The sequence below is a fragment of the Anomalospiza imberbis genome, chromosome 18 (assembly GCF_031753505.1).
Source record: "Anomalospiza imberbis isolate Cuckoo-Finch-1a 21T00152 chromosome 18, ASM3175350v1, whole genome shotgun sequence".
In the NCBI taxonomy this organism is placed as follows: Eukaryota; Metazoa; Chordata; class Aves; order Passeriformes; family Viduidae; genus Anomalospiza; species Anomalospiza imberbis.
In genome coordinates, this window is record NC_089698.1 from 9768560 (window position 1) to 9779107 (window position 10548).

A 10548-nucleotide genomic window follows, 5' to 3' on the forward strand; every position below is an offset into this window, starting at 1 on the left:
CCAAATTAGAGGAAGTAATCTTCTGAAGCTTCTTGGGATGGGTTGGTTTTACTGGTGGAAAATGGGTTTAGATTACTCTGGAAGGAGGAACACAGCCTTTAACTCTGTGCCATCCTCGAGGTAGATGTGAAAACCCCCAGTGAGAGCTTCCAGGCAGTTGAGCCCTCTGGAAGCCTGGGAGATGGAGGGAGGGAGGGAGGGAACAGTGAGTTTTCCTTCCATCTGGACAAAAAAGGCAGCGACGCCCATGGATGCAGATGGAACTGACTGCAGGGTCGGATGCCAAATGAGCCCTCCTAGGAATCCTGGGGAGCCCCTGCCAACCCTGCTTCCCTGGGAGGCAGCATCCAGCCTGCCCTGAAGCACTTGAGCTCCTCCACAGCTCCTCCCTCGGCGCTTCTCAGCAGCCCCCCGGCCCCAGCCGGCTGCGCTGGTGGCCCGGGGGGCTGGAGGCATTTTCCCAGCGCTCTAATCTAACAGCACCAGTGGGAATGTTTACAGCACGCTGCCACTTGAGGGCTTATCAGCCTCGCTGCCTATCTCCCACCGCCCCAGCCTGATAAAGGGAGGGGCTGCTGGCACCCGGGGGAAGCGCCCGGAGCAGGGGATGGAGCTGGGGACCGGCCAAGCAAAGCCAACCAGGGCTGGGGACTTTTCCAGGGAGCCCCTCTGTGTCACCGAGGATGTGGTGGAGAGAAGGAGCAGAGCAGAGCCTTTCCCAAAGGATCCCTTAGAGCAATTCGGGAACAGCAGCGTCCAGGCCTGGGGCAGAGGGAACATCTCGTGGAGGGGTGAGGGGGTGTGGAGGCACGGAAATGCATCCCTGGGAAAATTAGAGGCATGCCCTGCAATCACAGATAATTTATATGGGATCATCAAGTTATCCCAGCATTGCCAAGGCCACCACGAAGCCATGTCCCCAAGTGTCACATCCACACGGCTTTTAAATCCCTCCGGGGATGGGGACTCTGCCACCACCGCCTGGGCTTGACAACTCTCGGTGAAAAAATTTTCCCTTTTATCCAATCTAAACCTTCCCTGGTGCAACCTGAGGATGCTTCCTCTTGTCCCGTTACCTGGGGGAAGAGTCTGACCTCACCATGGTGGGCAGCTCCAGTATTTCTATCAAGGAAACCAGCTGCTGACACCTGCTTGCCTTAGGAACAGGTTTTCCCTAAATTAGCTTAATCAGCTGCGGATAAAACGCAGCTCAGCTGGGACTTCACCCTCTGCTTTGTCTCAGGGCTGAGCCGCAGCAACTTGGGAGTGTCTGCATGAATCCTAAAGGTACATCCATCCCCCTTACCCACCTGCAGCGTTTAAACCGCGCAGAGTTAGAAAACACTCAATTTTTTTTTAAGCTTTAGGATAGACAGGTGCCCTGCCGTGTCCTTACGGCCACTGAGCAGCCCTGGTACCGCTCCCGGGCCGCTCCGGGCGTGGGACACTCCACGATTGCCCTCTAGTGGCCCCCGGGCCGGGGAAGGGGCGCTCCCAGTCCCGGGGGCTGCGGGGTCCCGGTGCCAACCCCCCTTGTCCCCCCAGCCGGGACCCTGGCTGGCTCAGCGCAGCCTCGCCCGGCGCGGCAGCACCCGCTCCCTGTCCCCTGGGCTGTGCCAGCAGCACACACCCGCTCCCTGTCCCCTGCGTGTCCCCGGGCTGTGCCAGCAGCACACACCCGCTCCCTGTCCCCTGCGTGTCCCCTGGGCTGTGCCAGCAGCACACACCCGCTCCCTGTCCCCTGGGCTGTGCCAGCAGCACACACGCGCTCCCTGTCCCCTGCGTGTCCCCTGGGCTGTGCCAGCAGCACACACCTGGTCCCTGTCCCCTGCGTGTCCCCTGGGCTGTGCCAGTAGCACACACCCGCTCCCTGTCCCCTGCGTGTCCCCTGGGCTGTGCCAGGAGCACACACCCGCTCCCTGTCCCCCGGGCTGTGCCAGGAGCAGAGCACCCTGTGGCTGTCCCCAGGCTGTGAAAGGAGCAGAGCATCTGGTCCCTGTCCCCTGCATGTCACCCTGGCTATGCCAGCAGCACACTCCCTGTCCCCTGCGTGTCCCCGGGCTGTGCCAGCAGCACACACCCGCTCCCTGTCCCCTGCGTGTCCCCTGGGCTGTGCCAGCAGCACACACCTGGTCCCTGTCCCCTGCGTGTCCCCTGGGCTGTGCCAGCAGCACACACCTGGTCCCTGTCCCCTGCGTGTCCCCTGGGCTGTGCCAGGAGCACACACCCGCTCCCTGTCCCCTGGGCTGTGCCAGGAGCAGAGCACCCTGTGGCTGTCCCCAGGCTGTGAAAGGAGCAGAGCATCCGGTCCCTGTTCCCTGCATGTCACCCTGGCTATGCCAGCAGCACACTCTCTGTCCCCTGCGTGTCCCCGGGCTGTGCCAGCAGCACACACCTGGTCCCTGTCCCCTGCGTGTCCCCTGGGCTGTGCCAGGAGCACACACCTGGTCCCTGTCCCCTGCGTGTCCCCTGGGCTGTGCCAGGAGCACACACCTGCTCCCTGTCCCCTGGGCTGTGCCAGCAGCACACACCCGCTCCCTGTCCCCTGCGTGTCACCCTGGCTATGCCAGCAGCACACTCCCTGTCCCCTGCGTGTCCCCGGGCTATGCCAGCAGCACACTCCCTGTCCCCTGCGTGTCCCCGGGCTATGCCAGCAGCACACTCCCTGTCCCCTGCGTGTCCCCGGGCTGTGCCAGCAGCACACACGCGGTCCCTGTCCCCTGCGTGTCCCCGGGCTGTGCCAGCAGCACACACCCTGTCGCTGTCCCCGGGCTGTGCCAGACCCCGCGCTCGGGGTTTGGGCGGTTCCCAGGATGGGGTGTGCAGCACACCTGGCTGTGCACACCTGGCTGCAGCCCCAGCACGGCTGTTGTGCCGCTGCCCCGCCCTTTGGGGTGGTTCCCCCACGCAGGGAATCTCAGAGTTGAAGTTTCGGAGGGTGGTTGGAACAGGGAATTCGGTTTGGAGTCCTCCCCAGCTTTATTTGAAATGCATTTTTGTAGAATCACACAATTATTAAGGCTGGAAAAGCCCTTTAGGATCACTGAGCTCAACCCTCCCCCCTGCACTGCCCAGGTCACCACAACCCTCCAGGGCTGGTGACCCCACAGCTTCCAGGGCTTGGTAATCCTTCTGGTGAAGAAATTTTCCTTAATATCCAACCTGAACCTCCTCTGGCACAACCTGAGGCTGTTTCCTCTCCTCCTGTTGGTTGTTAGCTGGGAGAAGGAGCCATATTTTAATTTATTTGAGATAAGAAAGTGGCTGCTGCTCCTGACAGCATGGCCAAGAGGGATCCCCAGCTCCAACATGGGATCCAACAGTCTCCCAACACCAGAAACAGAAAATGAAGAGGTAAACACAGGGAAGGAGGGAAGTTTGCAGAGGAAATGGACTTTGTGTAACTCCTGGGATTGATGGAAGGCTGTGTGAACGCAGGGAGGGAGCGGCTGGAGAATCACTGTGGATTTTCAAGGGTGCTGGAAGAGCCATGCATGGCACATTTTGCCCACATTCACCCTCCTCCTTTATCTTAATACATAAGGACCTTTTGGAGAGCAAAAATATCCTGCTCTTGCCAGAGTTCTCTTCCCAAAGTGTTGTTCTGAACGAATCCATCCTCTCGTGGAGCTGGATGTTGCTATTCTGGTCCCTGCAGTAACAGGAACCATTTGCGTGACTTGTCAGGACCTGCTTCACCCCAGACATGAGATCACAGCCTCACTTATAAATAAATTTCTCATTTATAAATAAATATGGTCCTGGCGGGGCTGGAGACATGAGGGAAGTCTAAAGGAATGTTTCCTCCCTGGTGTGATCTCCCCTGAGGTGGTCCCAAAGGGCTGGGCAAGGGAAGAAGGTGCTGCAGGAAAGGGTGAAATGTGGTGTCATCCCAACCTCTGTAGATGTTTCTGGAGAGGTTTGAGATTTTGGGCTCTTCCTCCAGCCCTGGTTTATGTAGGACAGGGATGGGCAGCACTGGGATCATGATCCTGGTGTGTCCCACTGCCTGACATGGAAAAGGGACAGGGCATTATGTGACACTTTAAAGTGTGTGGAAGTTTTTAATATGAAAGTGCCTCTAAGGAAAATCACAGATAATATTTTTTTCTCCAAGAAGCAAGGACAGAGAAGGGAGCGCATCACCAATGCATGCTAACCACAGCCCACACTGTGACACTGCACAAACTGCAGCCACAGGTGCCAGGTGAGGGATAAATCAAATGTGAGCTATGGATTGCACAGAAAAACAGAAGGGCAGGGAAAAAAACAAAAGGAGAGACTGAGAAAGTGATGTAGAAAGTCAGAAGACCATGTCGGGGGGGGGAAAAAACCAACCCCAGAGCAATAATGGGGGAGAGGAAATAGTGGAGAGAAAGCAAAAGGAAGTGAAGCCAGGGCAAAGAGTTTATTGTTCTCACCTGGAGTATTTTATGTCCTCCATTACCTGAATCCCTCCCTGGGTGACTGTAGGGTTTCATTAACTCACTGTGTGACCCCCTCAAGGGTTTTATGGCTCAGGACAGACCCCAGTGGAGATCACCATTCAGAGCCAGTGTTCCAGCAGCCACAGATGTCCCCAGGCCACACCAGCACAGGGGCCCATCATGGCTTTCCAGGCTGCAGGTCCAGAGCTGCGGGTGCTCAGGTGTTGTTGCAGGGTCATTGGTGGCGTTTCCATTCCTCCCCTAGAAGTTTCTGTCCTTTCAGAGCAGGACAAGAGCACAGGAACATCCCTTAAAGTTGATTTTGCCATGCAGGAATCTCTTGTGTCCCTTCCCACAGGCAGAGGGGAGGGAATGAGGGGCTGGGACAGGGACATTTCCAGCTGAACCCTGTGCCTGCACTGGAATTTTTCTCTCCCAGGGAGACCAGGGGTGAGGAGGTTTCATTTCTGAAGCTGCAGGATCTGATGCTTGTCCCTCAGTGAGCCCAGGGACACTCGGTGCTGTATTTTGTGCCTTCCAAACTGAAATCTGGATAACCCAGCTCCCCCCTCTGAGGCTGATCTCTTCTTCCCTGACCAGCACCATCCTCCCTGGAGGCTTCCAGCCCCAAACCCAGTTCCCCCATGCTGCCCAAGGCTCTGCCCTGCAGATCCCTCCTCCTCTGCCCTCCTGGGCTGGGTGAGGTGCCCTTTCCATGGGCAGCCAGCAGCAGCTGCTGCTCAAAGCCTGCTGTGATGCTGTGCCAGCCCTCCAAGCATGGCTCAGGGCACCTCTCCTGCCCACCAGCCCAAGGGGGACCAGGAGCCAAGCCCTGGAGCACAAAAGGGGCTGTGTGGCTGCTATTTGCCCTCCAAGAGCTGGAGGAAACTTGGCAGGGAGAAAAAAGCCTTTAGAAACTCCTGGGATGGCCGGGATTTACGTTAAGCTGCCCTCAGGAATAAAGGGGAATCTTGAGTGGGAGCAGGTATGGCAGAAGGGATGTGGGCAAAGGGGATTTGTCTCCATATATCCAAGAGGAGCAATTCACTGTGCACAACTGCAGTTTATGTCCTCCTAAATCACCTTTGTCACCTGTGGGAGGCTGATCCTGCTCAACTGGGGAAACACCTTTGGTTCCTGAGGGGGTTTAGAAAAAAACACCTCAGCCATGTATTTTTAACATGAATGTCTTTAACTTTAGATCATGGAGAGCAGCAAGAAGGATGAAAACCCCCAAAAATCTTAGGGAAGAGGGGGCATGATGCATGTATGTGAGTTGCAGAGCTGGAGAACAAAAAGGTGGCTGTTTGGAAAGAGGGGCAGAAGTAGATTGAACTTAAAGGCACTGAACATGGAAAAGCTTCTCCCTGGAGAAAGGAAAGCTCTATCCTTGTGGCATTGTCCCAGGACTCGGGTAAGATGAACTTCCCTGGGGATGAAAAGCCTTGCTGTGAATTTATTCCCTGCAAAGGGCTGGGCCATGGGTTCTTTTAGGCCTTGTGGTTAAGGGCAGGCTGTCCCCAGCCAAAGAACAAAATCAATCTCCACCCTGGCCTGACTGAGCGGGGCCTGAGCCTGCTGTGGGGCTGGGACATGGCCAGGAGGGTGGTGGTGTGTGCTGGCCAGGCTAGCACAGACCTGGCTTTGAGAGCCAGGAGCCTGCCAGGCAATCCCTGGATCTCAGCTCCCCTCTGGGGAATGCCTGTCCTGGTGGTCCAGCTCTCAGAGCCTCATTGTTAGCGTTCCCGGCTGAGGAAGGCACTTACAGTGCTACAGAAAAGGCTGAGGAGGCTTTCCTACAGCATCTTGTAACTCCTCTGACAGATCTGTGTGAGGGGATTCTCCTGCTTGCTTAGGCTTTATACCTTTAAATTTGAACCGGTTTTGCCCTTGGAGTGTTTTTTTTCTCCCAGTCCTGGCCTCAACTCATGAACTCTTCATTAATATTTTTCTCTCTTCTCTGCCCAGCTACAGCAGGAAAGCGTAAATGAATGAACCTGTGGGTGCCTGGTATTTGGCCAGTGTCACACCAAGACAGCCTCTCCCAATGCAGGTCCCCTCTGTCCTGCTGTCTCTCCATTGTCTTCAGCTTCATCCCGCTGGTTCTTCAAGGTGATGGCTCAGGAACCTCTGCTCTGAAGAGCGTTTGTGTGTTGGAGCTGTACAAAAGTGCTCTTCTTCTGCCTCATTGCCTGCCTAGCCCAGTGCTGACGTCCTTCAGCTGTAACCTCAGCCCTGGGCTCCGTGGGGGTAAGGAATCCCAGCCTGTCCATCCTCAGCCCTGCGAGTGACACAGCTCTGGGAGCCAGAGCCAGCCCAGCAGCTGGGAATGACGGGATCCCATGAAAGGCCTCCTGTCTGAATCCCTAGGGGCTCCAGGGAAAACCTTGGAACCCCCAACTGTCCTGGCCGTGGTGGAGCAGCTCTGGTTAAACATCCTGCAGTGCTGGGGGGACTCTGAGGGGCTGCTCTGCACCTGGGTCCTGCCCATCTCCCCAGCCTTGTTGGTCAAGAACATTCCCTGGGAGTCACCAACTCCCTGCTGCTCTCCTGGCCCTTGGCTGCTGCCTGCATTCCCTTTGCCCCCAAAGCCCAGGGTGTCCCTTTGCCCCTTGCTTTCAGACGTTTGGCTTCCCGTGCCAACTGCTCAGACTGCCTAAAACTGTAAAATAAACCCAGGCTGACACCATTCCCTGGAAGAAAGCAGCTCATGCCCCATGTTCCATGCTCTCCCTTTTCCTTCCTCTGCCTCACTGCTCTCCAGGAAATCTCGTGATGGTGATTTATAGGCACTTAACGGGAGAAGGAACCTGTCTTGGCACTTGCTTTTGCAAGGCCTCAGGGGAGTTTTGTGAGGCTCAGCTTGCCTGGGAGGTGCTTCTTGCTGGTGGCTGCAGGTGGGTGAGACTTGCCAAGCTAAGAGGGGCAGCAGAGGAGAGTGAAACCATGGAATTAGTTCAGGCACCTTCTGTGGGCAGAGTGAGAGCAAAACCAACTCGTGAGAGCTCTGAAGTTGAGGATGGCTCCAAGTACAGCTGGCCCAGCTGCAAGCCATTCTCAGGACAAACTCACTTTTGCCACCAAATATCCATATAATTTTATGGCTCTGGTCTATCCATCACGCCTAATACATGGCTATATAAGCCAGGCTTAAGTAATGAGTTGTGGCAGGCTGTACATTTCTTGGTGATTATGGCATGTGTCATAAAGCAAAGAGCTGGAGGCAATAATCCCCTGGAAACACATTGCCCCAGGGTGTCTTGTTACCATTCTGAAATAAAATTACAAATGAAAAAATAATGAAAACAGGCAAGAACTCCAGCCATAGGTAGGGCAGGACTATCAGGGAATCAATCCTCCAGCCCCAAACTGTGGGGATCATTTAGATCCAGTGTCAGTACCCACTCTCCCACCCCATGGGTGTTGCTGACAGCCAGGCCCTGGATGCAGCTGTTTTTGCCTCCAGGATCCTGGGAAAAGCAGATTTTCCTTGGGGTGAGGGTTCCCCTGCACTCTGCTCACCCCCAGCTCACCTGGGGGATTTTCAAGTCCTGGGAAATATTGGAGAGGTCTGCACTTTGGAGCCATTGGAGGTCTGGCTCCAAAGCCAGTAAAAGCTTCCTATTGAGTGAGTTTGGTTTTGTTGGTCCAGTTGGGTCCCTTCCAGCTCAGGATATTCTCTGACTCCTCTTTTATTCTCTGCATTTAAGGTGGAGCATCTTGTGAGAAGTTTGGGATAATAATCTCTCCTTTACTAACACAGCTCCTGGAACTGGAGCCTGAGAGATGTGGAATCTCAGAATGGAGAGGCTGAGAGCACTTGGATTTTCCTTGAAAAGGTCTCCACACCTTCATCTACTCCTTTTGCAGGGAGCAAGAAGCTTTTCTTCCCAGAGAAAGTTGGGATGAACAACTCCTGGAAGCACAGGGATATGACTGTCCTGCCTTTGGGACACAGCCAGGAGTGACCCAGTTTGAACTCAGTGTGGACCTCGAGCACGGGGCTGGACTTGAAACCTCCCAATGATCCTCCTGAACTGGTATTTCTTGACTCCTTAGGAATTTGGTGCTTTTTGGGGTGTTTAGGAGCACAAGTTGCCTCTCTTTTCCATGAAATCTCATCCACGAGGAAACCACTCCCACCAGTAGCAGGCATCAGTTGTTCCATGGGTTTTTTTCCTCTTTTCTCAGCACTAAATAAGGGATTGCTCCTGCAGCCAGAGGTTTGTGGGAGGACTTTCACCACCACGTGTGATATCAACAATAATTTCTGTGCCTGTGCAGAGAATTCCCACTCTCCATGATGAGCCCAGGAATGTCACCTGCTCCTGTTCTTCTCCCAGAAGAAGATGCTGGGAAATTACAGCACAAGTTTTTCTTTCCTCTTTTTTCCTCTTTTTGTTTTCCCCAAGTTTAAGAGAAACGCCCAACCAAGAAACTTCTTTTTCCCTTCTCACATCAACAGGATTTGCCAAGTAATGAGGGAGGACCAAGATGTGTCAAATGCCATCCCAGAAAGGTAAAATGGCTTTGATATTCCACAGGATCCAGGTCTGTTTGCAAATTTGGGGCTATTCAGGACAAAATCTTTGTCACAATTTCAATTTCCTTGGCTTGACAGGAGTGGAGTCTTTTCTATCAAGTTTTTGTTTAAGGGAAAGCTCAAAAATCTTGGTGAAAATGATGGTCTTTTCCTTCTGTGGGAAAAATACAAGCTGAGGAATGCCAGTGCCTTGAGAGCTGAGTGAAAACTGCAGTCTTTAAGTTTGAAAATAACAAAATGAAATTTTCCCCTTCTGCAAAGCAATCAGAAACCAGCATTTTTCATGCAGGAAAATGGGAGAAAGGCAGTTAAGTGTGGAGGAAGTAGAAAATGCTTCCTGACTCTGGGATTAAAAAAAAAAAAAACAAAAAAGTTTCAATAAAAATCTGCCATTTTACCAGGAGAAAATGTTTTTTTTATACATAGTTGACATTTACCAGCATCAGAATGCATTATGACATTTAATATATAATAATATGTCATTATATATTTTAATATTCTTTAAACAAAATGGTCCAGTGAAATAATGCCCAAAGTGAAATTAAATATTCCAGCAGTGCCTCTGGAAAACTGAGGAAAAGCTTTGTCCCTCTTCAAAAATTTCAGGGAAATTGAGAAGCTCTTGCAAAATATTCTGATTTTGATCCAAGTGTGGGTTTGGAAGGAGCAAGAACTTCACTTCCAGGAACTCTTTGATCAACTCCTTTGGATCCGTGCCTCTCTAGTTGCACTTGGAGCTCCAAAATGTGCTTTTTTTTGTCATTCCCTTAAATTAAATTATCTCATCCCTCCAGAAGGAAAGGCAAAATTGGTCATTATCCTCATTTTACTGCCCTGGAAGCCAAGTTTTAGAGGAGGGAGGGCTGGAGGGAAGGCCAAGGTTTAGTGGCCAGCTCAGTGCTGCCCACAACGTGGATGTTTCTCCAAGCCCAAAGGAGGCACGTTCTGGATTAGGGATTGTGGGAAGCACGGTGGCAATCAACTCCCTAGTAAATCCACCTGTGGGGGTTCTGCTGTGCTGGATCCCCAATAAACTGAGATTTTTACACACTGCAACTGGGCTTGTTACTTCAACACACTGCCATTTCCCAGTTTGAATTTTTGCCATTTCCCAGTTTGAATTTTTGCCATTTCCCAGTTTGAATTTTTGCCATTTCCCGGTTTGAATTTTGTCATTTCCCGATTTAAATTTTGCCATTTCCCAATTTGAATTTTTGCCATCTTCCAGTCTGGATTTTGCCATTTCCCAGTTTGAATTTTGCCATTTCCCAGTTGAATTTTGCCATTTCCCAATTGAATTTTTGCCATTTCCCAGTTGAATTTTGCCACTTTCCAGTCTAACCTCCCTGGCAAGGAGCTGCCCCCACCAAGAATTCTCTGAATATTCCCCAATTTTCTGTTTATTTGCTGCAAACTGGAAGCGTGGCCAAGCTGCTCAGGGTTGAATGAAGGTTGTGTCCCGTTTCCTCAGGCTCCCCTTGATCCTGATTTTAGGAGAAGCTTCCTGAAAACAACATGACAAGTGTCGTTTGTCCTGTCACAGTCAGGTTTTGTCCCATCAAGTCACCCTCAACAGAT

At 52.7% G+C, this 10548-nt stretch overlaps 1 long non-coding RNA gene across 1 annotated transcript; it reads left to right on the forward strand.

Moving 5' to 3' along the window:
• Positions 1-1242: 1242 nt before the first annotated feature.
• LOC137485003 (uncharacterized) lies at positions 1243-9017 on the forward strand. The gene is made up of 3 exons (XR_011005147.1): positions 1243-1287; positions 5629-5841; positions 8893-9017. It is a non-coding gene; the product is annotated as an uncharacterized lncRNA (long non-coding RNA).
• Positions 9018-10548: the final 1531 nt, after the last annotated feature.